This window comes from Bombina bombina, chromosome 2, assembly GCF_027579735.1.
Source record: "Bombina bombina isolate aBomBom1 chromosome 2, aBomBom1.pri, whole genome shotgun sequence".
Taxonomy (NCBI): Eukaryota; Metazoa; Chordata; class Amphibia; order Anura; family Bombinatoridae; genus Bombina; species Bombina bombina.
In genome coordinates this window covers 804,933,487-804,960,301 of record NC_069500.1, presented here as the reverse complement: position 1 = coordinate 804,960,301, position 26,815 = coordinate 804,933,487, and positions in this window count along the sequence as shown.

Sequence of the window (26,815 nt, the reverse complement as noted above, 5' to 3'; positions counted from 1 at the left end):
ATATTAAACTAATAATTAATCTACCCTAACTATTAGACTAAAATTACATTAAACTATATTAAACTATTAATTAATCTGCCCTAACTATTAGACTAAAATTATATTAAACTATATTAAACTATTAATTAATCTACCCTAACTATTAGACTAAAATTACATTAAACTATATTAAACTATTAATTAATCTACCCTAACTGTTATACTAAAATTACATTACAAATTAAATTAAATATATTATATAGTTAAAAACCTAACCCTACTCAAATAATTTAAATCTACAATTAAAAATTACAAAGTTACAAAAAACTAACAACTAAGTTACACAAAATAACAAACACTAAGTTACAAAAAAAAATATAAACACTAAGTCACACAAAATAAAAAATAAATGATCAAATATTTAAACTAATTACAACTAATCTAAGAGCCCTAAGAAAATAAAAAAGCCCCCCCAAAATAAAAAAAACCCTAGCCTACAATAAACTACCAATGGTCCTTAAAAGGGCCTTTTGCGGGGCATTGCCCCAAAGAAATCAACTCTTTTACCTGTAAATAAAAAATACAAACACCCCCAACAATAAAAACCACCACCCACACAACCAACCCCCCAAATGAAAACCTAATCTAAAAAACCTAAGCTCCCCATTGCCCTGAAAAGGGCATTTGTATGGACATTGCCCTTAAAAGGGCATTTAGCTCTTTTTCAAAAGCCCAAACCCTAATCTAAAATTAAAACCCACCCAATAAACCCTTAAAACAGCCTAACACTAACCCCCGAAGATCCACTTACAGTTTCTGAAGAGCCAACATCCTCAACAAAGCTGCAGAAGTCCTCATCGAAGCCGGAAGAAGTCTTCATCCAAGTGGGGCGATGTCTTCATCCAACTGGGCAGAAGTCTTCATCCAGAAGGCATCTTCTATCTTCATCCATCCGGTGCAGAGCTGCTCCATCTTCAAGACATCCGTCGCGGAGCATCCTCTTCGTTCGACGTCCTCTTCAACAATGAATGTTCCTTTAAATGACGTCATCCAAGATGGCGTCCCTTAGATTCCGATTGGCTGATAGAATTCTATCAGCCAATCGGAATTAAGGTTGAAAAATTCCTACCCTAACTATTAGACTAAACTAAGGGTGGGGCCCAGCTTCAATTTTTTTTTTTTTTAAACAAGCTTTATTAAGAAAAATTCAGAGACAATACATAAACATACTATGAGACAGAAACATACAGTTTAAAAATATTTGCACCCTTATATAGTCTGATGAGAATGTCATTTGAGTTAAATTAAAGTCCAACTCTGTAGGTAGGTATGAGAGGGACCCCACCGTGTTGCGTGAAAGGCCAGCCCACACCATAACACGGGCTAAGCAGATTTTCTTAGGGTACAAAAACATTAGTCTCTGTAGAGTAAAGCTTGACTTTTTCAACAATTTTTTCAAAGATTAACGGTATACAAACAATCATACCTTCATGAACAATAAAAACAAAAAACGAATTGAGACAACCCGTACACTCCGGGTGCTGAAATAAAGGAGAGGGAAAGAGATAAAAAGGAGGAAAAACAAACAAAAAAAAAAACGCATGGAGGGGGTGGGGGGGGATTTCCAGAAAGAATGGATTCAACCATTATCCAGTAGGTTTTAGGTTTATGCTGTGTGTGGATAGAATGCGCAAACAAAACAGAGTGATTAGAGGCCTACAGATATAGGTGGTTATCTCCTAAAAAACACCTTCAAGAATCTATGGGGGAATGTGATTAGAATGTCAGGTGTCTGTGAAAACACTCAGACAAAACTAAAAAGTCTGTGGCGCTGAAAGGACAGCTGAACTATTCACTATATGGCTGTTGTTATTGAGTCCCAAATAAATATAAGGGGTATGGTAGATGTATATACAAAATTTTATTAGTTACAATTAATAGATGTGTAGACTAAAATATCTACAGACACTATAAAAAAATGGAGGTTTAAAAAGTAAAGGTAAACTTGATTACAGGGGTAAAAGAGTGCAAAATTATATAAAGGATAACTAAAATACAATCATACAGAAATTTCGCTCCTAATTAAAATACAATACAGTAGTAAACAGATGAACAAAATAAATTAAAGAATAAAAAACAGTGTAGTATACAATTTAAAAAATGCAAAACAGAGATACAGATGAAACGTTTGATCCTTCATATGTTTAAAAAGTCAATTAGTTTATTCCTCCAGCATTGCTCATCGATCCTAATGCAGGAGGATATATGAGACAAGAAGAAATTGCTTGTCAAAAGCAGACCGATAATTCAAGTAAGGTATGACACTTTAGTACTTACACCGGAAGGTGTCTGACAGCTCTCCTGGCACCGGTCTCAGTTGCTGTGTTCTGTCTGTTTCCTCCTTTCACAGCCCGGTTACGATTTGGGTAGAGTGTTGGATCAGTGTCACAGTTCCCAGGGGTTTGCAGGCAGACAGTTCTGCTTGTATCAAAAGTTTTTCAGCGTAGAAGAGTCTCTCCTAAGCGTGTATTGGCGCTTAGCTGTAATAGTGCCGGTTGGCGTTCCAAGCACAATCTGTACAGAGACAGCGTGTGTGGTCAGTGGATACGGATCCTCAGAGGGATCAGAAGATAGAGCAACGCGTTTCGGCTAGCATGCCTTTGTCAAGCTCATACTTGCATAATTACAGAGGTGCCTTTTAAAATTATATTTGATTGGATGATAGGATGATTATTTAATTGCTGCTAATTTATTGATTTCTTATTGAGTAGCTATTTCTTTAACGAAAGGGATTATATAAAGAAAAAAAGGGGGGGAACGTTACAATTCATATTGGTCTTATTTATGTTATATTCAATTAGTTATTTGTTATTAAGAGGCACCTGTTTGTAATATGCTCACAATCTTCATTATTGAGATATACAAATTTCATATAGATTAAAGTACTTTAAAAGAGCAAATACACAAATTTCTTATAGGTTATAGTACTTTTGAAAAGCAAAGAATGGTACAGGCAATGTGGTGATTTTTTCTGCATTACTTAAAAACTGCATTGCTTGTGTTGAAGTGGAATAAACTTTTATTTTAGTGTTCAGAAATTCCCGGTTTTATATTGGATTTTTGGATTTTTTATTTTTTTATTATTACTTATTGTTTATTATGAAGAGAACCAGAGGGGTATATGAATAAGGGATGGGGAGATGGTTATGATTGATCATTTTATAATGGATCTATGGAAAATTTGTATTTAATTGAGCAATTCATAAAAAGACTTGTGATAAAATGTTCATGAAAGATTCTGTAAAATAGATAGAAGAATTCTCGTTCAAAAAGTCGTGGAGTGATTTTATCATAGATAATCCATTAAAAAATTCAGAAATGATTCATAAAAATTCATGAAAAAATCTTAAAAAATTAATGAATTTCATAAAAAATTTCATAAAAAATTCATTTATATTAAGTTTAGGAAAATAGAAGTGGTAGTTGGGTTAGTTCTTTGGATATTATATAATTTGATAAACCCTTTTAGAGTGATATAAATTCTTAAAATATTATGTAATTTTTCAACAAAGAAAAAAAGGGGGGGTGACATGTACAATTGGAATTGTTAAACATTCATTATCTATTGGGCAGTGTGGGTTATAGGCAATTATAACATTATTTATTGAACAATGTGTGTTATAGGCAAATATTAATCCTAGGGGAGATCACAAGAAGAAGCAATGATGTATGTTGTACAGTATTCCTGATATAATGTATTTCTAAGTTTACTCAGTTAAAGCAATTTTCAGGTGTCACCACCGCATATGGGCCTAGATTTGGAGTTCGGCGGTAGCCGTCAAAACCAGCGTTAGAGGCTCCTAACGCTGGTTTTGGGCGCCCGCTGGTATTTGGAGTCAGTGATTAAAGGGTCTAACGCTCACTTTTCAGCCGCGACTTTTCAATACCGCAGATCCCCTACGCCATTTGCGTAGCCTATCTTTTCAATGGGATCTTTCTAACGCTGGTATTTAGAGTCGTTTCTGAAGTGAGCGTTAGAGCTCTAACGACAAAATTCCAGCCGCCTGAAAATAGCAGGAGTTAAGAGCTTTCTGGCTAACGCCGGTTTATAAAGCTCTTAACTACTGTACCCTAAAGTACACTAACACCCATAAACTACCTATGTACCCCTAAACCGAGCTCCCCCCACATCGCCACCACTCGATTAAAATTTTTAACCCCTAATCTGCCGACCGCCACCTACGTTATACTTATGTACCCCTAATCTGCTACCCCTAACACCGCCGACCCCTGTATTATATTTATTAACCCCTAACCTGCCCCCCACAACATCGCCGACACCTGCCTACACTTATTAACTCCTAATCTGCCGAGCGGACCTGAGCGCTACTATAATAAAGTTATTAACCCCTAATCCGCCTCACTAACCCTATCATAAATAGTATTAACCCCTAATCTGCCCTCCCTAACATCGCCGACACCTACCTTCAATTATTAACCCCTAATCTTCCGATCGGAGCTCACCGCTATTCTAATAAATGTATTAACCCCTAAAGCTAAGTCTAACCCTAACACTAACACCCCCTAAGTTAAATATAATTTACATCTAACGAAATTAATTAACTCTTATTAAATAACTTATTCCTATTTAAAGCTAAATACTTACCTGTAAAATAAACCCTAATATAGCTACAATATAAATTATAATTATATTATAGCTATTTTAGGATTAATATTTATTTTACAGGCAACTTTGTAATTATTTTAACCAGGTACAATAGCTATTAAATAGTTAAGAACTATTTAATAGTTACCTAGTTAAAATAATAACAAATTTACCTGTAAAATAAATCCTAACCTAAGATATAATTAAACCTAACACTACCCTATCAATAAAATAATTAAATAAACTACCTACAATTACCTACAATTAACCTAACACTACACTATCAATAAATTAATTAAACACAATTCCTACAAATAAATACAATTAAATAAACTAGCTAAAGTACAAAAAATAAAAAAGAACTAAGTTACAGAAAATAAAAAAATATTTACAAACATAAGAAAATATTACAACAATTTTAAACTAATTACACCTACTCTAAGCCCCTAATAAAATAACAAAGCCCCCCAAAATAAAAAATTCCCTACCCTATTCTAAATTAAAAAAGTTACAAGCTCTTTTACCTTACCAGCCCTGAACAGGGCCCTTTGCGGGGCATGCCCCAAGAATTTCAGCTCTTTTGCCTGTAAAAAAAAACATACAATACACCCCCCCCAACATTACAACCCACCACCCACATACCCCTAATCTAACCCAAACCCCCCTTAAATAAACCTAACACTAATCCCTGAAGATTCCTACCTTGTCTTCACCATCCAGGTATCACCGATCCGTCCTGGCTCCAAGATCTTCATCCAACCCAAGCGGGGGTTGGCGATCCATAATCCGGTGCTGAAGAGGTCCAGAAGAGGCTCCAAAGTCTTCCTCCTATCCGGCAAGAAGAGGACATCCGGACCGGCAAACATCTTCTCCAAGCGGCATCTTCGATCTTCTTCCATCCGGAGCGAAGTGGCAGGATCCTGAAGACCTCCAGCGCGGAACATCCATCCGGACCGACGACTGAACGACGAATGACTGTTCCTTTAAGGGACGTCATCCAAGATGGCGTCCCTCGAATTCCGATTGGCTGATAGGATTCTATCAGCCAATCGGAATTAAGGTAGGAATTTTCTGATTGGCTGATGGAATCAGCCAATCAGAATCTAGTTCAATCCGATTGGCCGATCCAATCAGCCAATCAGATTGAGCTCGCATTCTATTGGCTGATCGGAACAGCCAATAGAATGCGAGCTCAATCTGATTGGCTGATTGGATCAGCCAATAGGATTGAACTTGATTCTGATTGGCTGATTCCATCAGCCAATCAGAAAATTCCTACCTTAATTCCGATTGGCTGATAGAATCCTATCAGCCAATCGGAATTCGAGGGACGCCATCTTGGATGACGTCCCTTAAAGGAACAGTCATTCGTCGTTCAGTCGTCGGTCCGGATGGATGTTCCGTGCTGGAGGTCTTCAGGATCCTGCCACTTCGCTCCGGATGGAAGAAGATCGAAGATGCCGCTTGGAGAAGATGTTTGCCGGTCCGGATGTCCTCTTCTTGCCAGATAGGAGGAAGACTTTGGAGCCTCTTCTGGACCTCTTCAGCACCGGATTATGGATCGCCAACCCCCGCTTGGGTTGGATGAAGATCTTGGAGCCAGGACGGATCGGTGATACCTGGATGGTGAAGACAAGGTAGGAAGATCTTCAGGGGATTAGTGTTAGGTTTATTTAAGGGGGGTTTGGGTTAGATTAGGGGTATGTGGGTGGTGGGTTGTAATGTTGGGGGGGGGTATTGTATGTTTTTTTTTACAGGCAAAAGAGCTGAAATTCTTGGGGCATGCCCCGCAAAGGGCCCTGTTCAGGGCTGGTAAGGTAAAAGAGCTTGTAACTTTTTTAATTTAGAATAGGGTAGGGAATTTTTTATTTTGTGGGGCTTTGTTATTTTATTAGGGGGCTTAGAGTAGGTGTAATTAGTTTAAAATTGTTGTAATATTTTTCTTATGTTTGTAAATATTTTTTTATTTTCTGTAACTTAGTTCTTTTTTATTTTTTGTACTTTAGCTAGTTTATTTAATTGTATTTATTTGTAGGAATTGTGTTTAATTAATTTATTGATAGTGTAGTGTTAGGTTAATTGTAGGTAGTTTATTTAATTATTTTATTGATAGGGTAGTGTTAGGTTTAATTATATCTTAGGTTAGGATTTATTTTACAGGTAAATTTGTTATTATTTTAACTAGGTAACTATTAAATAGTTCTTAACTATTTAATAGCTATTGTACCTGGTTAAAATAATTACAAAGTTGCCTGTAAAATAAATATTAATCCTAAAATAGCTATAATATAATTATAATTTATATTGTAGCTATATTAGGATTTATTTTACAGGTAAGTATTTAGCTTTAAATAGGAATCATTTATTTAATAAGAGTTAATTTATTTCGTTAGATAAAAATTATATTGAACTTAGGGGGGTGTTAGTGTTAGGGTTAGATTAGCTTTAGGGGTTAATCCATTTATTAGAATAGCGGTGAGCTCCGATCGGAAGATTAGGGGTTAATAATTGAAGGTAGGTGTCGGCGATGTTAGGGAGGGCAGATTAGGGGTTAATACTATTTATGATAGGGTTAGTGAGGCGGATTAGGGGTTAATAACTTTATTATAGTAGCGCTCAGGTCCGCTCGGCAGATTAGGGGTTAATAAGTGTAGGCAGGTGTCGGCGACGTTGAGGGGGGCAGATTAGGGGTTAATAAATATAATATAGGGGTCGGCGGTGTTAGGGGCAGCAGATTAGGGGTACATAGGGATAATGTAGGTAGCGGCGGTTTACGGAGCGGCAGATTAGGGGTTAAAAAAATATGCAGGTGTCAGCGATAGCGGGGGCGGCAGATTAGGGGTTAATAAGTGTAAGGTTAGGAGTGTTTAGACTCGGGGTACATGTTAGGGTGTTAGGTGCAGACGTAGGAAGTGTTTCCCCATAGGAAACAATGGGGCTGCGTTAGGAGCTGAACGCTGCTTTTTTGCAGGTGTTAGGTTTTTTTTCAGCTCAAACAGCCCCATTGTTTCCTATGGGGGAATCGTGCACGAGCACGTTTTTGAGGCCGGCCGCGTCCGTAAGCAACTCTGGTATCGAGAGTTGCATTTGCGGTAAAAATGCTCTACGCTCCTTTTTTGGAGCCTAACGCAGCATTTGTTTGAACTCTCGATACCAGAGTTAAATTTATGGTGCGGCCAGAAAAAAGCCCGCGGAGCGTTAACAGCCCTTTTACCGCCGAACTCCAAATCTAGGCCATGGTGAGCACATATGTCCACTAGTTCGAAAAAACAAATTCGACAATGTGTGCACTATTGGCGTATCGTGACGTTTATAAATAGTATATTGCTATCTACTAGATATTCTCATAGGAGATATATAAATATTCTCATTGAGGGTATGTGATGTATTAGTGTCTGGCTGATACTCATATTCGGAGTGGGTTATATATTAAGGATTAGTCAATTAAAAAACATCCTAAATCGAATTCTTGATTTAGACCATTTGGGGTTAGGGATTTTATTTCAAAAATCCACTTTCCTTCTAGTTTTAATAGGCTGTTATGTATATCCATGCCTCTCCAATTCTTTTGTACCTTTGCTATTCCAGTATATTTTAAACATTTGGGGTTTGCGTTATTGCAGCTAGAGAAGTGTTTTGGGATTGGGAGTTCTTTGTTTCTTTCTAGATCGAAATTTTCTATTGAGAGGATATGTTCCCTGATGCGGTCCCTCAGGGGTCTTTCTGATTCCCATACATATTGAAGGCCGCAAACGCACTCAAGTAGATATACTACATTTCTATCTGAGCATCGTATTTGCTGTTTAATTTTGTATTTTTTCCCTGTGACATTAGATTTTATCTCTTTTGTTTTTATTGCATGCTTGCAGGCCTTGCATGTTAAGCAAGGGAAATATCCATTAATTATTTTGCCCATTAGGTCATGGTCCCTGTTGTTTTTCTTTTTCATTTCAGTCGGTGCCAAAATTGTTTTTAGATTACGGGATTTTTTATAAATTATTTTTGGGTAATTTGGCAGCAATTCCCCAATTAGCTCATCACTTTTTAGGACCGACCAATGTTTTTTTATAATTTTTTCAACCAAATGTTTGTTTTGACTATATTTAGTGATGAATGGAACAAAGAGTTCTTTTTTTTCATTGTGCATAATAATCTCCTTCTTTTTTGTGGTTAATAATTCTTTCCTATTCTTTGTTTTTAGCTCATTTTTTATTTCTGTAATGTCTCTATCCTTATACCCTCTCTCAATGAATTTCTCCTTCAGGACTTCTGCCTGTATCTCATAATCAGTGTCATTGCTGCAGTTTTTTCTAATACGGAATAGCTGTCCCTTGGGGATGTTTTTTTTCCAGGTTTGGTGGTGACAGCTTGTCTGATGTATAAAGTTATTTGCGTCCACGGATTTGAAATAAGTTCTTGTATTTATGATATTGTCTTTTATGTATATGTTGAGATCTAAAAAGTTAATTTTTTCATTGCTTATTTCGCTGGTAAATTTTAAGTTTTTGTTATTGGTATTCATTTCTGAGATGAATTGTGCAAAGTCCTCTTGTGATCCCCTCCAAATAAGTACTATATCATCGATATAGCGTTTGTACAGGACCAGATTTGCCGCAAGTATGCTGGATTCTAGAAACTCTTTTTCCCATAATCCCATAAATAAGTTCGCATAACTTGGGGCAAATCTGGTCCCCATGGCCGTCCCACATTTTTGTATGTAGAATTCTTTATTATAGTTAAAATAGTTGTGGGTAAGTATAAAATTTATACCCTCTAGTATAAATTTTTTTTGTTCAATTTTTATTGTCTCATCTTTGTCTAGGTAGTATTGTACTGCTTTTAAACCATCGTTATGTGCAATGCAGGTATAAAGTGAGGATACATCACATGTGGCAAATAGATAATTGTCCTCCCATTTAATCTTATCTAGAATTTTTAGCATTTCTGTGGAATCTTTTAGAAAGGACGGTAGTTCTTTTACGTACTTTTGCAAGTATCCATCAATATATTCTGAAATGTTGGAAGTGATGGAGTTGATCCCTGATATTATTGGCCTTCCTGGTGGTGTTGATAAAGACTTGTGTATCTTCGGGAGACAATATAGTAGTGGAATAAACAATAAGTAATAATAAAAAATAAAAAATCCAAAAAATCCAAATATAGAAACCGGGAATTTCTGAACACTAAAATAAAAGTTTATTCCACTTCAACACAAGCAATTCAGTTTTTAAGTAATGCAGAAAAAATCACCACATTGCCTGTATCATTCTTTGCTTTTCAAAAGTACTATAACCTATAAGAAATTTGTGTATTTGCTCTTTTAAAGTACTTTAATCTATATGAAATTTGTATATCTCAATAATGAAGATTGTGAGCATATTACAAACAGGTGCCTCTTAATAACAAATAACTAATTGAATATAACATAAATAAGACCAATATGAATTGTAACGTTCCCCCCCTTTTTTTCTTTATATAATCCCTTTCGTTAAAGAAATAGCTACTCAATAAGAAATCAATAAATTAGCAGCAATTAAATAATCATCCTATCATCCAATCAAATATAACTTTAAAAGGCACCTCTGTAATTATGCAAGTATGAGCTTGACAAAGGCATGCTAGCCGAAACGCGTTGCTCTATCTTCTGATCCCTCTGAGGATCCGTATCCACTGACCACACACGCTGTCTCTGTACAGATTGTGCTTGGAACGCCAACCGGCACTATTACAGCTAAGCGCCAATACACGCTTAGGAGAGACTCTTCTACGCTGAAAAACTTTTGATACAAGCAGAACTGTCTGCCTGCAAATCCTGGGAACTGTGACACTGATCCAACACTCTACCCAAATCATAACCGAAAGGAGGAAACAGACAGAACACAGCAACTGAGACCGGTGCCAGGAGAGCTGTCAGACACCTTCCGGTGTAAGTACTAAAGTGTCATACCTTACTTGAATTATCGGTCTGCTTTTGACAAGCAATTTCTTCTTGTCTCATATATCCTCCTGCATTAGGATCGATGAGCAATGCTGGAGGAATAAACTAATTGACTTTTTAAACATATGAAGGATCAAACGTTTCATCTGTATCTCTGTTTTGCATTTTTTAAATTGTATACTACACTGTTTTTTATTCTTTAATTTATTTTGTTCATCTGTTTACTACTGTATTGTATTTTAATTAGGAGCAAAATTTCTGTATGATTGTATTTTAGTTATCCTTTATATGAATTTTGCACTCTTTTACCCCTGTAATCAAGTTTACCTTTACTTTTTAAACCTCCATTTTTTTATAGTGTCTGTAGATATTTTAGTCTACACATCTATTAATTGTAACTAATAAAATTTTGTATATACATCTACCATACCCCTTATATTTATTTGGGACTCAATAACAACAGCCATATAGTGAATAGTTCAGCTGTCCTTTCAGCGCCACAGACTTTTTAGTTTTGTCTGAGTGTTTTCACAGACACCTGACATTCTAATCACATTCCCCCATAGATTCTTGAAGGTGTTTTTTAGGAGATAACCACCTATATCTGTAGGCCTCTAATCACTCTGTTTTGTTTGCGCATTCTATCCACACACAGCATAGATTCCTAATATCTCCTTATCCAGAATTGCTGCAACAATTATGGCTGAAAGAAATGTCTTTGATTACAGGAAAGATTTCTACAAAGATATGAATACTTTATTCTCTAGAGAAGTTATAATCACTAAAGAAAATGTTGAATCATTCTATGACCTTATTAAGGAACTAGAAAACAAACTTTTATTAGAAATGAAACATAAAACAGAATATATATTTTTGGAGAAATATTTAGAAGTAAAAAGAGTCCCTAGGGGACTAAGAATCAAGAAAGAGTGTGCTTTTAACATTGAAGACCCTGATTTTAAAATTAAATGGAGCAATATTTTAGAAGAAGCCTCTTTTAATCTAATGAGACTAATTAAAGAATATAGAAATGAAATCCTAAAAAAATTGGAACTAGAAATTAAGGAATTAGAAAACAAATTACAGGAATTTACAGATTTAGAAGAGTTCAAAAAGAAGGAAATAGAAATAAAAAAACTTATGGATTCAACTAAGGAAGAGCTTTTAAAAGTAAAAATAGGAAAATTCAACAGAGATAAGGAAGATTATCAGTCACATATAGAAAACCCTGAGGACAATAAATACATCTCACATAGATGGAGAAGTACAAGACATGAGACTACTAACAATTACACAAACAAACAACAACAAGGGACCAGACATAATAATATGAACTCTAATAATGAAATAAGATATAACGAAAATCATGCAAATATGCAAATAGAAGAAACCAGGTCAACTATAGACAATATTCAAACATACATCCACTGAATACTTACAGGGACCACACACATTATGGAAACTATAGAGATCACTCAGATATGCAACATGGCAACAATCATAGAAATTATACTAATTCATACAATCATAGATATTATAATAACAATGCTGATCAATCCAATACATGGAGAGAGGTCCCCTACAGGAATCAGGGACACCACAATAAGATTAGATATAACGATTACAACAACAGAACAGGAAGGAACTATAATGACAATAGGACATGGAGGACAAATACAGACTACAACACTCATCCTCACATCAGGGGTGCACCTTCAGATACACATAGAACATCACAGAATGATAATAGATTTGAACCATTAAGGCATATACAAGAGGAAAACTTTAATAGCACACAACCAAGCACCTCTAGACCAACAGAAAATACTAAAGTTAACCAAAACACTATCCCTCATCATTTTTTAGGGGTGGGACAAAAAACACCTTTAGAAAGCCCATTACAACAAAGAGATACAAGTTTAAGAAAAAGAAGAGCCTCAGAAAAAGAGGAACCAGAGGGGGAACAAAACGGTCACAAAAAAATAAGAAATTGGAACTAAATAAAAGTACAAATAAAAATAAAGGAATATTCAATTTGAGTAACTTTACACTAACTAAGACTCATGAAGACGTCCTAAGCAAGGGACTTACTTTTGCCCCTACTAGCAAGTTAGATAAATTCAGTACCTACATAGACGCCCACAAATTCATAAAAAAACTAACGGTAAAAAGATGGTTCTCAAAAACAGGAATGGAAAAAAGAGCAGACTCCACCCTGGTAGACCAAAAGGGATATTTACACTCAAATTTAAGAAAAAAAATCAACATTCTATCCAAAACAAGATAAGGGACATGCAATTGAAACATTCGAGAAGCTAATAACTAGGGATATAGAGAATATAAAAGAAAGAGAAAAATCAATAACACAAAAAAACAACCTCACCAAAAAAACAACTTGACACCATTAAAGAATTAGAAAACAATGAAATGATAGTGGTGAAAGCCCGGCGGACAAGGGAGGGGGTTATTGTTATCCTTAACACACTAGATTATAATAAATGTGTGAAGATATTCTTGTGTGACACCACTACCTATAACAACACTAACATTTACATCCCAGACCACCAAAATTTAACCTACAACTAAAAGAAATCTTGAATAAAGCAAATGAAGGTGGGAATATTGAACAAAAAAGAAATGAATATCTACACATAAAAAACACCCAAAAATTCCACTACTATATTTGTCCTCCCGAAGATACACAAGTCTTTAACAACACCACCAGGAAGGCCAATAATATCAGGGATCAACTCCATCACTTCCAACATTTCAGAATATATTGATGGATACTTGCAAAAGTACGTAAACAGAAACTACCGTCCCTTTCTAAAAGATTCCACAGAAATGCTAAAAATTCTAGATAAGATTTAAATGGGAGGACCACATATCTATTTGCCACATAGTGATGTTATCCTCACTTTATACCTGCCATTGCACATAACAAATGGTTTAAAGCAAGCTACAATACTACCTAGTACAAAGATGAGACAATTAAAAATTGAACAAAAAAAAATTTATACTAGAGGGTATAAATTTTTATACTTAACCCACAACTATTTTACACTATAATAAAGAATTCTACATACAAAAATGTGGGGACGGCCATGGGGACCAGATTTGGCCCCAAGTTATGCGAACTTATTTATGGGATTATGGGAAAAAGAGTTTCTAGAATCCAGCATACTTGCGGCAAATCTGGTCCTGTACAAACGCTATATCGATGATATAGTACTTATTTGGAGGGATCACAAGAGGACTTTGCACAATTCATCTCAGAAATGAATACCAATAACAAAAACTTAAAATTACCAGCGAAATAAGCAATGAAAAAATTTAACTTTTTAGATCTCAACAATATACATAAAAGACAATATCATAAATACAAGAACTTATTCAAATCTGTGGACGCAAATAACTTTATACATCAGACAGCTGTCACACCAAACCTGGAAAAAAAACATCCCCAAGGGACAGCTATTCCGTATTAGAAAAAACTGCAGCAATGACACTGATTATGAGATACAGGCAGAAGTCCTGAAGGAGAAATTCATTGAGAGAGGGTATAAGGATAGAGACATTACAGAAATAAAATAATGAGCTAAAAACAAAGAATAGGAAAGAATTATTAACCACAAAAAAGAAGGAGATTATTATGCACAATGAAAAAAAAGAACTCTTTGTTCCATTCATCACTAAATATAGTCAAAAACAAACATTTGGTTGAAAAAATTATAAAAAAACATTGGTCGGTCCTAAAAAGTGATGAGCTAATTGGGGAATTGCTGCCAAATTACCACAAAAATAATTTTATAAAAAATCCGTAATCTAAAAACAATTTTGGCACCGACTGAAATGAAAAAGAAAAAACAACAGGGACCATGACCTAATGGGGCCAAAAATATTAATGGATATTTCCCTTGCTTAACATGCAAGGCCTGCAAGCATGCAATAAAAACAAAAGAGATAAAATCTAATGTCACAGGGAGAAAAATACAAAATTAAACAGCAAATACGATGCTCAGATAGAAATGTAGTATATCTACTTGAGTGCGTTTGCGGCCTCTCATATGTAGGGGAATCAGAAAGACCCCTGAGGGAACCGCATCAGGGAACATATCCTCTCAATAGAAAATTTCGATCTAGAAAGAAACAAAGAACCTCCCAATCCCAAAACACTTCTCCTGCCTGCAATAACGCAAACCCCAAATGTTTAAAATATACTGGAATAGCAAAGGTACAAAGAATTGGAGAGCATGGATATACATATCAGCCTATTAAAACTAGAAGGAAAGTGGATTTTTGAAATAAAATCCCTAACCCCCAAATGGTCTAAATCAAGAATTCGATTTAGGATGTTTTTTTAATTGACTAATCCTTAATATATAACCCACTCCGAATATGAGTATCAGCCAGACACTAATACATCACATACCCTCCATTGAGAATATTTATATATCTCCTATGAGAATATCTAGTAGATAGCAATATACTATTTATAAACGTCACGATACGCCAATAGTGCACACATTGTCGAATTTGTTTTTTCGAACTAGTGGACATATGTGCTCACCATATGCCGGTGATGACACCTGAAAATTGCTTTACAACTGAGTAAACTTAGAAATACATTAAATCAGGAATACTGTACAACATTACATCATTGCTTTCTTCTTGTGATCTCCCCTAGGATTAAATATTTGCCTATAACACACATTGTTCAATAAATATATGTTATAATTGCCTATCAACCCACACTGCCCAATAGATAATGAATGTTTAACAATTCCAATTGTACATGTCCCCCCCCTTTTTTTCTTTGTTGAAAAATTACATACTATTTTAAGAATTTATATCACTCTAAAAGGGTTTATCAAATTATATAATATCCAAAGAACTAACCCAACTACCACTTCTATTTTCCTAAACTTAATATAAATTAATTTTTTATTAAATTTTTTATGAAATTCATTAATTTTTTAAGATTTTTTTCATGAATTTTTATGAATCATTTCTGAATTTTTTTATGGATTTATCTATGATAAAATCACTCCACGACTTTTTGAACGAGAATTCTTCTATCTATTTTACAGAATCTTTCATGAACATTTTTATCACAAGTATTTTTATGAATTGCTCAAATTAAATACAAATTTTCCATAGATCCATTATAAAATGATCAATCATAACCATCTCCCCATCCCTTATTCATATACCCCTCTGGTTCTCTTCATAATAAACAATAAGTAATAATAAAAAATAAAAAATCCAAAAAATCCAAATATAGAAACCGGGAATTTCTGAACACTAAAATAAAAGTTTATTCCACTTCAACACAAGCAATGCAGTTTTTTAAGTAATGCAGAAAAAATCACCACATTGCCTGTACCATTCTTTGCTTTTCAAAAGTACTATAACCTATAAGAAATTGTGTATTTGCTCTTTTAAAGTACTTTATCTATATGAAATTTGTATATCTCAATAATGAAGATTGTGAGCATATTACAAACAGGTGCCTCTTAATAACAAATAACTAATTGAATATAACTAAATAAGACCAATATGAATTGTAACGTTCCCCCCCTTTTTTTCTTTATATAATCCCCTTTCGATAAAGAAATAGCCTACTCAATAAGAAATCAATAAATTAGCAGCAATTAAATAATCATCCTATCATCCAATCAAATATAACCTTTAAAAGGCACCCTCTGTAATTATGCAAGTTATGGCTTGACAAAGGCATGCTAAGCCGAAACGCGTTGCTCTATCTTCTGATCCCTCTGAGGATCCGTATCCACTGACCACCACACGCTGTCTCTGTACAGATTGTGCTTGGAACGCCAACCGGCACTATTACAGCCTAAGCGCCCAATACACGCTTGGAGAGACTCTTCTACGCTGAAAAACTTTTGATACAAGCAGAACTGTCCTGCCTGCAAACCCCTGGAACTGTGACACTGATCCAACACTCTACTCCCAAATCGTAACCGGCAGCTGTGAAAGGAGGAAACAGACAGAACACAGCAACTGAGACCGGGTGCCAGGAGAGCTGTCAGACCTCCTTCCGGTGTAAGTACTAAAGTGTCATACCTTACTTGTATTATCGGGTCTGCTTTTGACAAGCAATTTCTTCTTGTCTCATATATCCTCCTGCATTAGGATCGAGGAGCAATGCTGGAGGAATAAACTAATTGACTTTTTTAACATATTGAAGGGATCAAAACGTTTCATCTGTATCTCTGTTTTGCATTTTTTAAATTGTATACTACACTGTTTTTATTCTTTAGATTTATTTTGTTCATCTGTTTACTACTGTATTGGTATTTTAATTAGAGCGAAATTTCTGTATGATTGTATTTTAGTTATCCTTTATATGAAGTTTGCACTCTTTTACCCCTGTAATCAAGTTTACCTTTACTTTTTATAACCTCCATTTTTTTATAGTGTCTGTAGATATTTTAGTCTACACAGCTATTAATTGTAAACTAATAAAATTTTGTATATACATCTACCATACCCCTTATATTTATTTGGGACTCAATAACAACAGCCATTTAGTGAATAGTTCAGCTGTCCTTTCAGCGCCACAGACTTTTTAGTTTTGTCTGAGTGTTTTCACAGACACCTGACATTCTAATCAACATTCCCCCATAGGTTTTAGGTTTATACAAAGAGGTCTTTAATTAAGTAGTGGGGTGGTTCCAAACGGCCAACATCATATCATACATGACCGTTCAGATTGTTCTTAATGTAGTGCATCTTTTCCAAGAGTAGTAGCTCATTTACAGCCAATTCCGCCATTCAGATAGAATAGGCGCCTCTGGTGACTTCCTGAGTCTGGGGATAAGCCTCTTCGCTCCTGTGAGCATGATCAAAGAGGAGGGCCCTTTTTTGTTTGTCAGCAATGTTTGGAAGATGTAAGAACAAAATGGTTTCCAGGTGTGACTGGTATGTTGTGTGTTTAGTTTATCTGATATTTCTCCCAATAACTGTCGCCCAGTATTTCGTTATTTTAGGGCAGGGCCCACCATATGTGTAAAGAGAGTGCCCGCTTCACCACAAACCACTCCAACATGTGGCAGAAGACATAGGGGAAGATGCGATGCAATCTGGAGGTGTGTAGTACCAACTGGTAAGCAGTTTAAGGGTGTATCTCGCTGAACTACTGCAGAAACCGAGGAGCGTTTAACCATTCTGAACGATTTAAGCCATTCTTCCTCTTCTATAATATTATTGAAGGTCCCTATTCCATGCATTGGTGTATGTCGGTAAGGTGAGTGTCAGGCTGTGTGAGCAGTACTTTGTATATTTGGATATTAGTCTTCTCGGGGGAGCAATGGCCGTACATAGGACCTCAAAGGGGGGTGAGTTCCCTGGTGAAGACGCCTTTGCCCCTTGTGATGTGTCAAATAATGTGATAATTGGTGGTATCTCAAACCAGGAAGAAAAGATACTCCCACATTGATCTATTAATTCTTGTTGAGGGCGAAGTCTACCCCCCCCACAAGTGCAAAGTGTAATGTGCCTTACTCTAAGGGTTGTATGGTTTACACCTGCTTCTGCTCAATTCACAATAAGGTATTTCTGGGTTTTCCAGTATTGGAATTAATGGTGATGGGAGGCTGTATGAAATGTGTGTGCTGGTGGAAATTAATCTATCCCATTCTGAGAAGGTTTCTGTTATTAAATGATAGCTATAACACTATTTTAGGGCGTTTAGTTGTAGGAATCCAAGCAAGAGAGGCTACATTATTCGAGTGAAGGATCAGTCCATCTATTTTGACCCATTGTTTTTGTGGAGTGTTATGTGACCATTCGATTAACCTCTGTAGCAGTATAGCACTTCTGTACAATATCAGCTCAGGAAAGCCTTAGACCCCCTCTATCTCTGGGAAGATAAAGTGTTTTTTTGGGTATTCTGGGTTAACGCCAGTCCATATGAACGTGTTCAAGAGTTTTCTGGAGGTTAGATAGGAAGTCGCTGTATATGAATGGGGGACAGTCTGCATGACGTATAAGACACGTGGTAAGATGTTCATTTTAATTAAGCTTATCTTTCCCCAAGCCATGATAACGACTTTATTCCTCCAAGAGAACAATTTTTTATTTTTATTTATTTATTTATTTTTACCAATAAAAAACGTTGACCTGCCACTGCCTGCACTGATTTGAGTGTGACATGATGCTTCACGTAGTGTCTCTGACTACAGGGGTTAGTGTTTCTGTTTTACCCATTGGTGTTTTAGTATGTATGTATTTATGTGACTGTAATGTGTATTTATGCCATGTAGGTAATGTTGTGTGTGTGTGTGTGTTTGTGGAACCAGCAAATTTTCAGACCTTGTTACTACAGCATGGGGGGGTTTGAGTAAACAGTGTCACTATACAGTACCACTTTATACAGGACGGGGGGGCTGGACCATGTCACAGACTACTGTGGTCACTTTATAAGTACTGGGGGCAGGTAGGGTCAGGCCAGTCATATCACCGGCAGATTTACAGACTGTGTCACTGACTCACTAATATAACAGTACTGGTGGGTTGAACAGTGTCACTATATACAGTAATAGGGGGTCAGACCATCTCACAGACTGTGGGCACAGGGTACCTCCTTTTGCAGACATGTAATCTGATTAACATTTTTTTCTGTGTTAAAATGTAAAAAAAAAAGATATGTATCAAATTCACTTCTTTTTTTGGGGGGGGGGCCCTTCTTAGATTCTTGCACCTGGGCCCTGTGGTTTCTAGTTACGCCTTTGAATCGAGCCAATAGGATTGAGCTTTCATCCTATTAGGCTGATCCAATCAGCCAATAGGATTGAGCTTGCACTCTTTTGGCTATTCCAATCAGCCAATAGAATGCAAGGCTCAATCCTATTGGCTGATTGGATCAGCCAGTAGGATGAAAGCTCAATCCTATTTGGCTGTTGCAACAGCCAAAAGGATTTTTTCAACCTTAATTCCGATTGGCTGATTGGAATCTAAGGGACGCCATCTTGGATGATGTCATTTAAAGAAACATTCATTGTTAAAGAAGAACGTCGAACGAAGAGGATGCGCCGCGTCGGATGTCTTGAAGATGGAGCCGCTCCGCGACGGATGATGAAGATAGAAAATGCCGTCTGGATGAAGACTTCTGCCCGGTTGGATGAAGACGTCGGCCCGCTTGGATGAAGACTTCTGCCAGCTTCAATGAGGACTACTGCCGCTTCGTTGAGGATAGATGTCGGGTCTTCAGAAACTGTAAGTGGATCTTCTGGGGGTTAGTGTTAGGCTTTTTTAAGGGTTTATTGGGTGGGTTTTAATTTTAGATTAGGGTTTGAGCTTTTGAAAAATAGCTAAATGCCCTTTTAAGGGCAATGCCCATACAAATGCCCTTTTCAGGGCAATGGTGAGCTTAGGTTTTTTAGATTAGGTTTTTATTTGGGGGTTTTGGTTGTGTGGGCTGGTGGGTTTTACTGTTGGGGGGTGTTTGTATTTTTTATTTACAGGTAAAAGAGCTGATTTATTTTGGGGCAAATGCCCCGCAAAAGACCCCTTTTAAGGGCCATTGGTAGTTTTTTGTAGGCTAGGGGTTTTTTTTTATTTTGGGGGGGCTTTTTTATTTTTATAGGGCTCTTAGATTAGGTATATTTAGTTTAAATATTTGATAATTTATTTGTTTATTTTTTTTGTAACTTAGTGTTTGTTATTTTGTGTAACTTAGTTGTTAGTATTTTGTAACTTTGTAATTTTTAAAAGTAGATTTAAATTATTTGAGTAGGGTTAGGTTTTTAAATATATAATATAGTTAATTTAATCTGTAGTTTAATGTAATTTTAGTATAACAGTTAGGGTAGAGGTTAATTATTAGTTTAATATAGTTTAATTTTATTTTAGTATAATTGGGTAGATTAATTATTAGTTTAATATAGCTTAATTTAAATCTAAAGGTAAGTTTAAATTTATTATAAGGATAGGGATGAGTTAAATATTTAATATAAAAGTTAGCGGGTTGTTAGGTTTAGGGGTTAATAGTTGTATTTAGTTTATGGTGATGTGGGGGGGCTGGCAGTTTAAGGGCTATAGGTTTAGTAAGTGTTAGTGATGTGGGAGGCCAGAGGTTTAGGGGTTAATACATTTAGTTAGTTGCCGGCGGGGTCTGGGAGCGGAAGGATAGGGGTTAATACCTTTATTAGAGTTGTGGTGGGCTCCGGGAGCGCAGGGATAGGGGTTTAATACATTGAATTAGTTGCTGCGGTGTTGGGGCAGCGGCGGAATAGGGGGTTAATAAGTTTATTAGAGTTGCGGTGGGCTCCGGGAGCATGCGGATAGGGGTTAATAACTTTATTTAGTTGCGGCGGGGTCTGGGAGCGGCGGGATAGGGGGGTTATACATTTAAGTACAGTGGTTGGGCGTATTAGTGACAGGATATAAATAAAGCTGTGAAAAAGCTGAATAGCAGCGAGATCGATGACTGTTAGTTAACAACAGTCCGCTGCTCATCGCCCCGTACTTGGTGCACGACTTTTTGACAGCTTTTTTGTTAAATATGGAGAGCCTATTCAGGTCTGCGGCAGCGATGTTAGGCGATGTCAGGCGGGCGTGTTGGGTGCCGTTGAATGCAAGTAAGTTGACGGCTTGATAAGTAGGCCTCATTGTGTATTATACTTTGAAAGTATGTATATGTGAAATTAGTATTAAAGATAAACATTGATGCTGACATTAGGACACACTGTGTAATATTTTAGACAATGATTTTAAAATTCAAATTGATGTTTGATTAAATATAATCTAAAGCTGATAGCTCAAAGGGATAGCCCACCTAACATTTAACTGTCATGATTCAGATACAGCAGACATTAAAATCACCTCTTTACTGTCATGATATTTTCAGTGTTTTTCTTCCTTCTCTTGAATTTCTTTTTCATTAAGAAATGTCATCTTATATGCCAGCCCATTTTATAACACCTGTGTAGGGGGTGATTTTTAAAACTAGTTTGCAATCAGGAGGGGTTACACAGGTACAGAGGAGAAAACTGGCCCAGCTCTTAAAATATCCATTGATTGCAAATAAATACATATGATACCCTGATTACATGTTATTATTCCCTGCTCAGAATTATAATACATTTACACTATATACATATAGTGGTATAAATAAACAATGTTGACAGGACAACATTGTTTAGAACAAAAAAAGGAATTTAGGGACATATAAATATGTTTGCAAAAGATTTCTGACATAAAACACACACACACACACATATACTGTATATATATATATATATATATATATATATATATATTATATATATATATATATATGTATATACACACACACAAGTATGTGTAAAGATATATGTACAAATGCTAGCATTAATAATCATTTATAAAAAAAACATGAGATAAAAGTATATCATGACTTCTAAAAATACAAATACACATTAATTTATGTGAAAGTATCATATAACAGATTTTTTTTGTATAACAAATAAATATAAAAGTAATTTTCTATGAGATATTGTTTTGTTGAGGTATAAATCTAGCTATTTCTTGGACATTAACAGATGAAAAATAAAAGATTAACTTTAGAGAAATGTGCTTGTTCATAGACAGTAATGAAATTGTATAAATAAAGTTGGGAAAAACCTGAATACCCGCGACATTGATGACTGTTAGTTAACAACAGTCCGATGCTCATCGCGCCGTACTTGACACGCATGTTTTTGACTTTTTTTTTAATAAATAAGGACATCGTATGTGGATCCACAGCAGCGATATCTGGCTATGTCTGGCAAGCGTATTGACGCTGGGGAATGCACCGAGATTGATGCTTTGATAAATATCCCCCTTGGACTTATATGTGCTCGTAAAATTTGAAGAGTTTTAATGTTATGGGGCCACTCATGGGCCTCGGAGAATCAGAGTAATATTTAGTCTATACTTCCCAAAATGAAATAAGATGTAGGCCTAGATTTGGAGTTTTGCGGTAGCCGTGAAAACCAGCGTTAGAGGCTACTAACGCTGGTTTTTACCGCCCTCTGGTATTTGGAGTCAGTCATTAAAGGGTCTAACGCTCACTTTCCAGCTGCGACTTTTCCATACCGCAGATCCCCTTACGCCAATTTGCGTATCCTATCTTTTCAATGGGATCTTTCTAACGCCGGGTATTTAGAGTCGTATCTGGAGTGAGCGTTAGAAATCTAACGACCAAACTCCAGCCGCAGAAAAAAGTCAGCAGTTAAGAGCTTTCCTGGGCTAACGCTGGTTTATAAAGCTCTTAACTACTGTGCTCTAAAGTACACTAACACCCATAAACTACCTATGTACCCCTAAACCGAGGTCCCCCCACATCGCCGCCACTTTATTAAAATTTTTTAACCCCTAATCTGCCGACCGCCACCTACGTTATCCTTATGTACACCTAATCTGCCTGCCCCTAACACCGCCGACCCCTATATTATATTTATTACACCCCCTAATCTGCCCCCCACAACGTCTCCGCCACCTACCTACACTTATTAACCCCTAATCTGCTGAGCGGACCACACCGCTACTATAATAAAGTTATTAACCCCTAATCCGCCTCACTCCCGCCTCAATAACCCTATAATAAATAGTATTAACCCCTAATCTGCCCTCCCTAACATCGCCGACACCTAACTTCAAACATTAACCCCTAATCTGCCGGACCGGAGCTCACCGCTATTCTAATAAAATTTTTAAACCCCTAAAGCTAATTCTAACCCTAACCCTAACACCCCCCTAAGTTAAATATAATTTTATTCTAACTAAATAAATTAACTCTTATTAAATAACTTATTCCTATTTAAAGCTAAATACTTACCTGTAAAATAAACCCTAATATAGCTACAATATAACGAATAATTATATTGTAGCTATTTTAGGATTTATATTTATTTTACAGGCAACTTTGTAATTATTTTTAACCAGGTACAATAGCTATTAAATAGTTAATAACTATTTAATAGTTACCTAGTTAAAATAATAACAAAATTACCTGTAAAATAAATCCTAACCTAAGTTACAATTAAACCTAACACTACACTATCAATAAATTAATTAAATAAAATACCTACAATTACCTACAATTAAACCTAACACTACACTATCAATAAATTAATTAAAATACAATACCTACAAATAACTACAATTAAATAAACTAATTAAAGTACAAAAAATAAAAAAGAACTAAGTTACAAAAAATAAAAAAATATTTACAAACATAAGAAAAATCTTACAACAATTTGAAACTAATTACACCTACTCTAAGCCCCCTAATAAAATAACAAAGCCCCCCCAAAATAAAAAAATGCCCTACCCTATTCTAAATTACAAAGTTCAAAGCTCTTTTACCTTACCAGCCCTGAACAGGGCCCTTTGCGGGCATGCCCCAAGAAATTCAGCTCTTTTGCCTGTAAAAAAACACATACAATACCCCCCCCCAACATTACAACCCACCACCCACATACCCCTAATATAACCCAAACCCCACTTAAATAAACCTAACACTAAGCTCCTGAAGATCTTCCTACCTTATCTTCACCTCACCCGGGTATCACCCGATCGGTTCCTGGCTCCAAAATCTTCATCCAACCCAAGCGGGGGCTGGCGATCCATAATCCTGCGGCTGAAGAGGTCCAGAAGAGTCTCCAAAGTCTTCATCCTATCCGGGAAGAAGAGGCGATCCAGACCGGCAACCATCTTGATCCAAGCGGCATCTTCTATCTTCATCCGATGAGGAACGGCTCCAGCGTGAAGATTTATTTGAGGATTTATTTTGCAGGTAATTTTGTTATTATTTTAACTAGGTAACTATTAAATAGTTATTAACTATTTAATAGCTATTGTACCTGGTTAAAATAATTACAAAGTTGCCTGTAAAATAAATATAAAATCCTAAAATAGCTACAATGTAATTATAATTTATATTGTAGCTATATTAGGGTTTATTTTACAGGTAAGTATTAAGCTTTAAATAGGAATAAAGTTATTTAATAAGAGTTAATTTATTTCGTTAGAATAAAATTATATTTAACTTAGGGGGGTGTTAGTGTTAGGGTTAGACTTAGCTTTAGGGGTTAAAAAATTTAATAGAGTAGCGGTGAGCTCCGATCGGCAGATTAGGGGTTAATACTTGAAGTTAGGTGTCGGCAATGTTAGGGAGGGCAGATTAGGGGTTAATACTATTTATTATACGGGTTATTGAGGCGGGAGTGAGGCAGATTAGGGGTTAATACATTTATTATAGTAGCGCTCAAGGTCCGGTCGGCAGATTAGGGGTTAATAAGTGTAGTTAGGTGGAGGCGACGTTGGGGGGCAGCAGATTAGGGGTTAATAAATATAATATAGGGGTCGGCGGTGTTAGGGGGCAGCAGATTAGGGGTACATAGGGATAATGTAAGTAGCGGCGGTTTACGGAGCGGCAGATTAGGGGTTAAAAAAAATATGCAGGTGTCAGCGATAGCGGGGGCGGCAGAATAGGGGTTAATAAGTGTAAGGTTAGGGGTGTTTAGACTCGCGGTACCATGGTTAGAGTGTTAGGTGCAGACGTAGGAAGTGTTTCCCCATAGGAAACAATGGGGCTGCATTAGGAGCTGAACGCGGCTTTTTTTGCAGGTGTTAGGTTTTTTTTCAGCTCAAACAGCCCCATTGTTTCCTATGGGGGAATTGTGCACGAGGCACGTTTTTGAGGCTGGCCGCGTCCGTAAGCACCGCTGGTATCTAGAGTTGCAGTGGCGTTAAATTATGCTCTACGCTCCCTTTTTGGAGCCTAACGCACTGAAAACCCTGCCATTCTGTTAACTCTAAATACCAGCGGTATTTTAAAAGGTGCGGCCAGAAAAAAGCACGTGTAGCTAACGCACCCCCTTGGCCGCAAAACTCCAAATCTAGGCGGTAGATAATAATTACAATCAAATGTACAATGTGATATACAACAATTGGAGGAGTGGACAAATGACTGGGATCTAAAGTTTAACACTGCAAAGTGCAAAATTATGCATTTAGGAAGAAAACTCCAAACATTAAATACAGGACTCAATGACACTTTACTGACTGTTACAAATGAGGAACGGGACTTGGGAATAATAATTTTAGATAATTTAAAATTGAATGAGTAAACAATGTAGTATTGTAGCAAGTAAGGCCAGTAGAAATGCTTATATGTATTGGTAGAGGTATTTGCAGCAGAAATAGTAAAGTTATAGATCATTAGTTAGGCCTCATCTTGAGAATTGTGTGTGGTTCTGGAGGCCATATCTCCAGAAGGATATTACAAACTGGGAATCTGTGCAAAGGAGGGCTACTAAAATGGTACATGGTCCTAAAAAAATAAAATGTACCCAGGAGAGGCCCAATGACCTAAATGTGTATAGCTTAGAGTAGAGAAGGGAAAGAGGTGATATGGTAACAACTCTTAAGTATATTAAAGGGCTTAGTAAAGCTGAGGCTTTGAGTATTTTTCATAAAAATAAAGATTCAAGAAAAAGTGGTCATGATCTCAAGCTGAAGGGTAGTATATTAAGGAGTAATTTTTGTGCAAGTACTTCTTTACAGAAAGGGTGATTGATTAAAGGAATAAACTTCCACAAGAGGTGGTAATGACAGACACTGTGGGGGACTTTAAGAATGCCTGGGAAAAGCATACGGCTGTCCTACCAACTAACACTTCAGTAAATCCCCATGTTGTCAAGATATACATGTATAATCAAGGTAAATTATCAAAATATTAATTAGGTCTAATAAGTATAGGAGAAGGTAGTAGAAAGTTGCTTTATCATAGGGTTACTTAAAATGGGGCTAAATTAGAGAAACCCAAGTGGAGAAGATCATAGACCTGTGAAGGACTTATACTCAGGCCCTGAGATTCAATTTATTGGCAGACTGATGAGAAACTGCAATTCTGGCCTTGTCAGCCTTGCAGTCCATTGTTCTGTCGAAAATTTTCTAAAAAATGGTGCAGACCCGTAAAGTTCAGGCGAGTGGTGATGTGTCTCCCAAAGGATATAATGGGGAACGACATCACCGACATCACCACTTGTCGGCACTTTCAGCTGACTAAAATCAAACACGGTTTCTGTGTCAGAACACTTCACATATTGCCTGTGTGACCTTACTTTCCCTAAATCTACACTAACTGCCTCACACTGCAAAGTGTCACCACTGAAAAGGTGGTGTGACAAAAATGGCTAACAACCCTTTTTTTTTTTTTTTTCAAAATAATTTTTTTA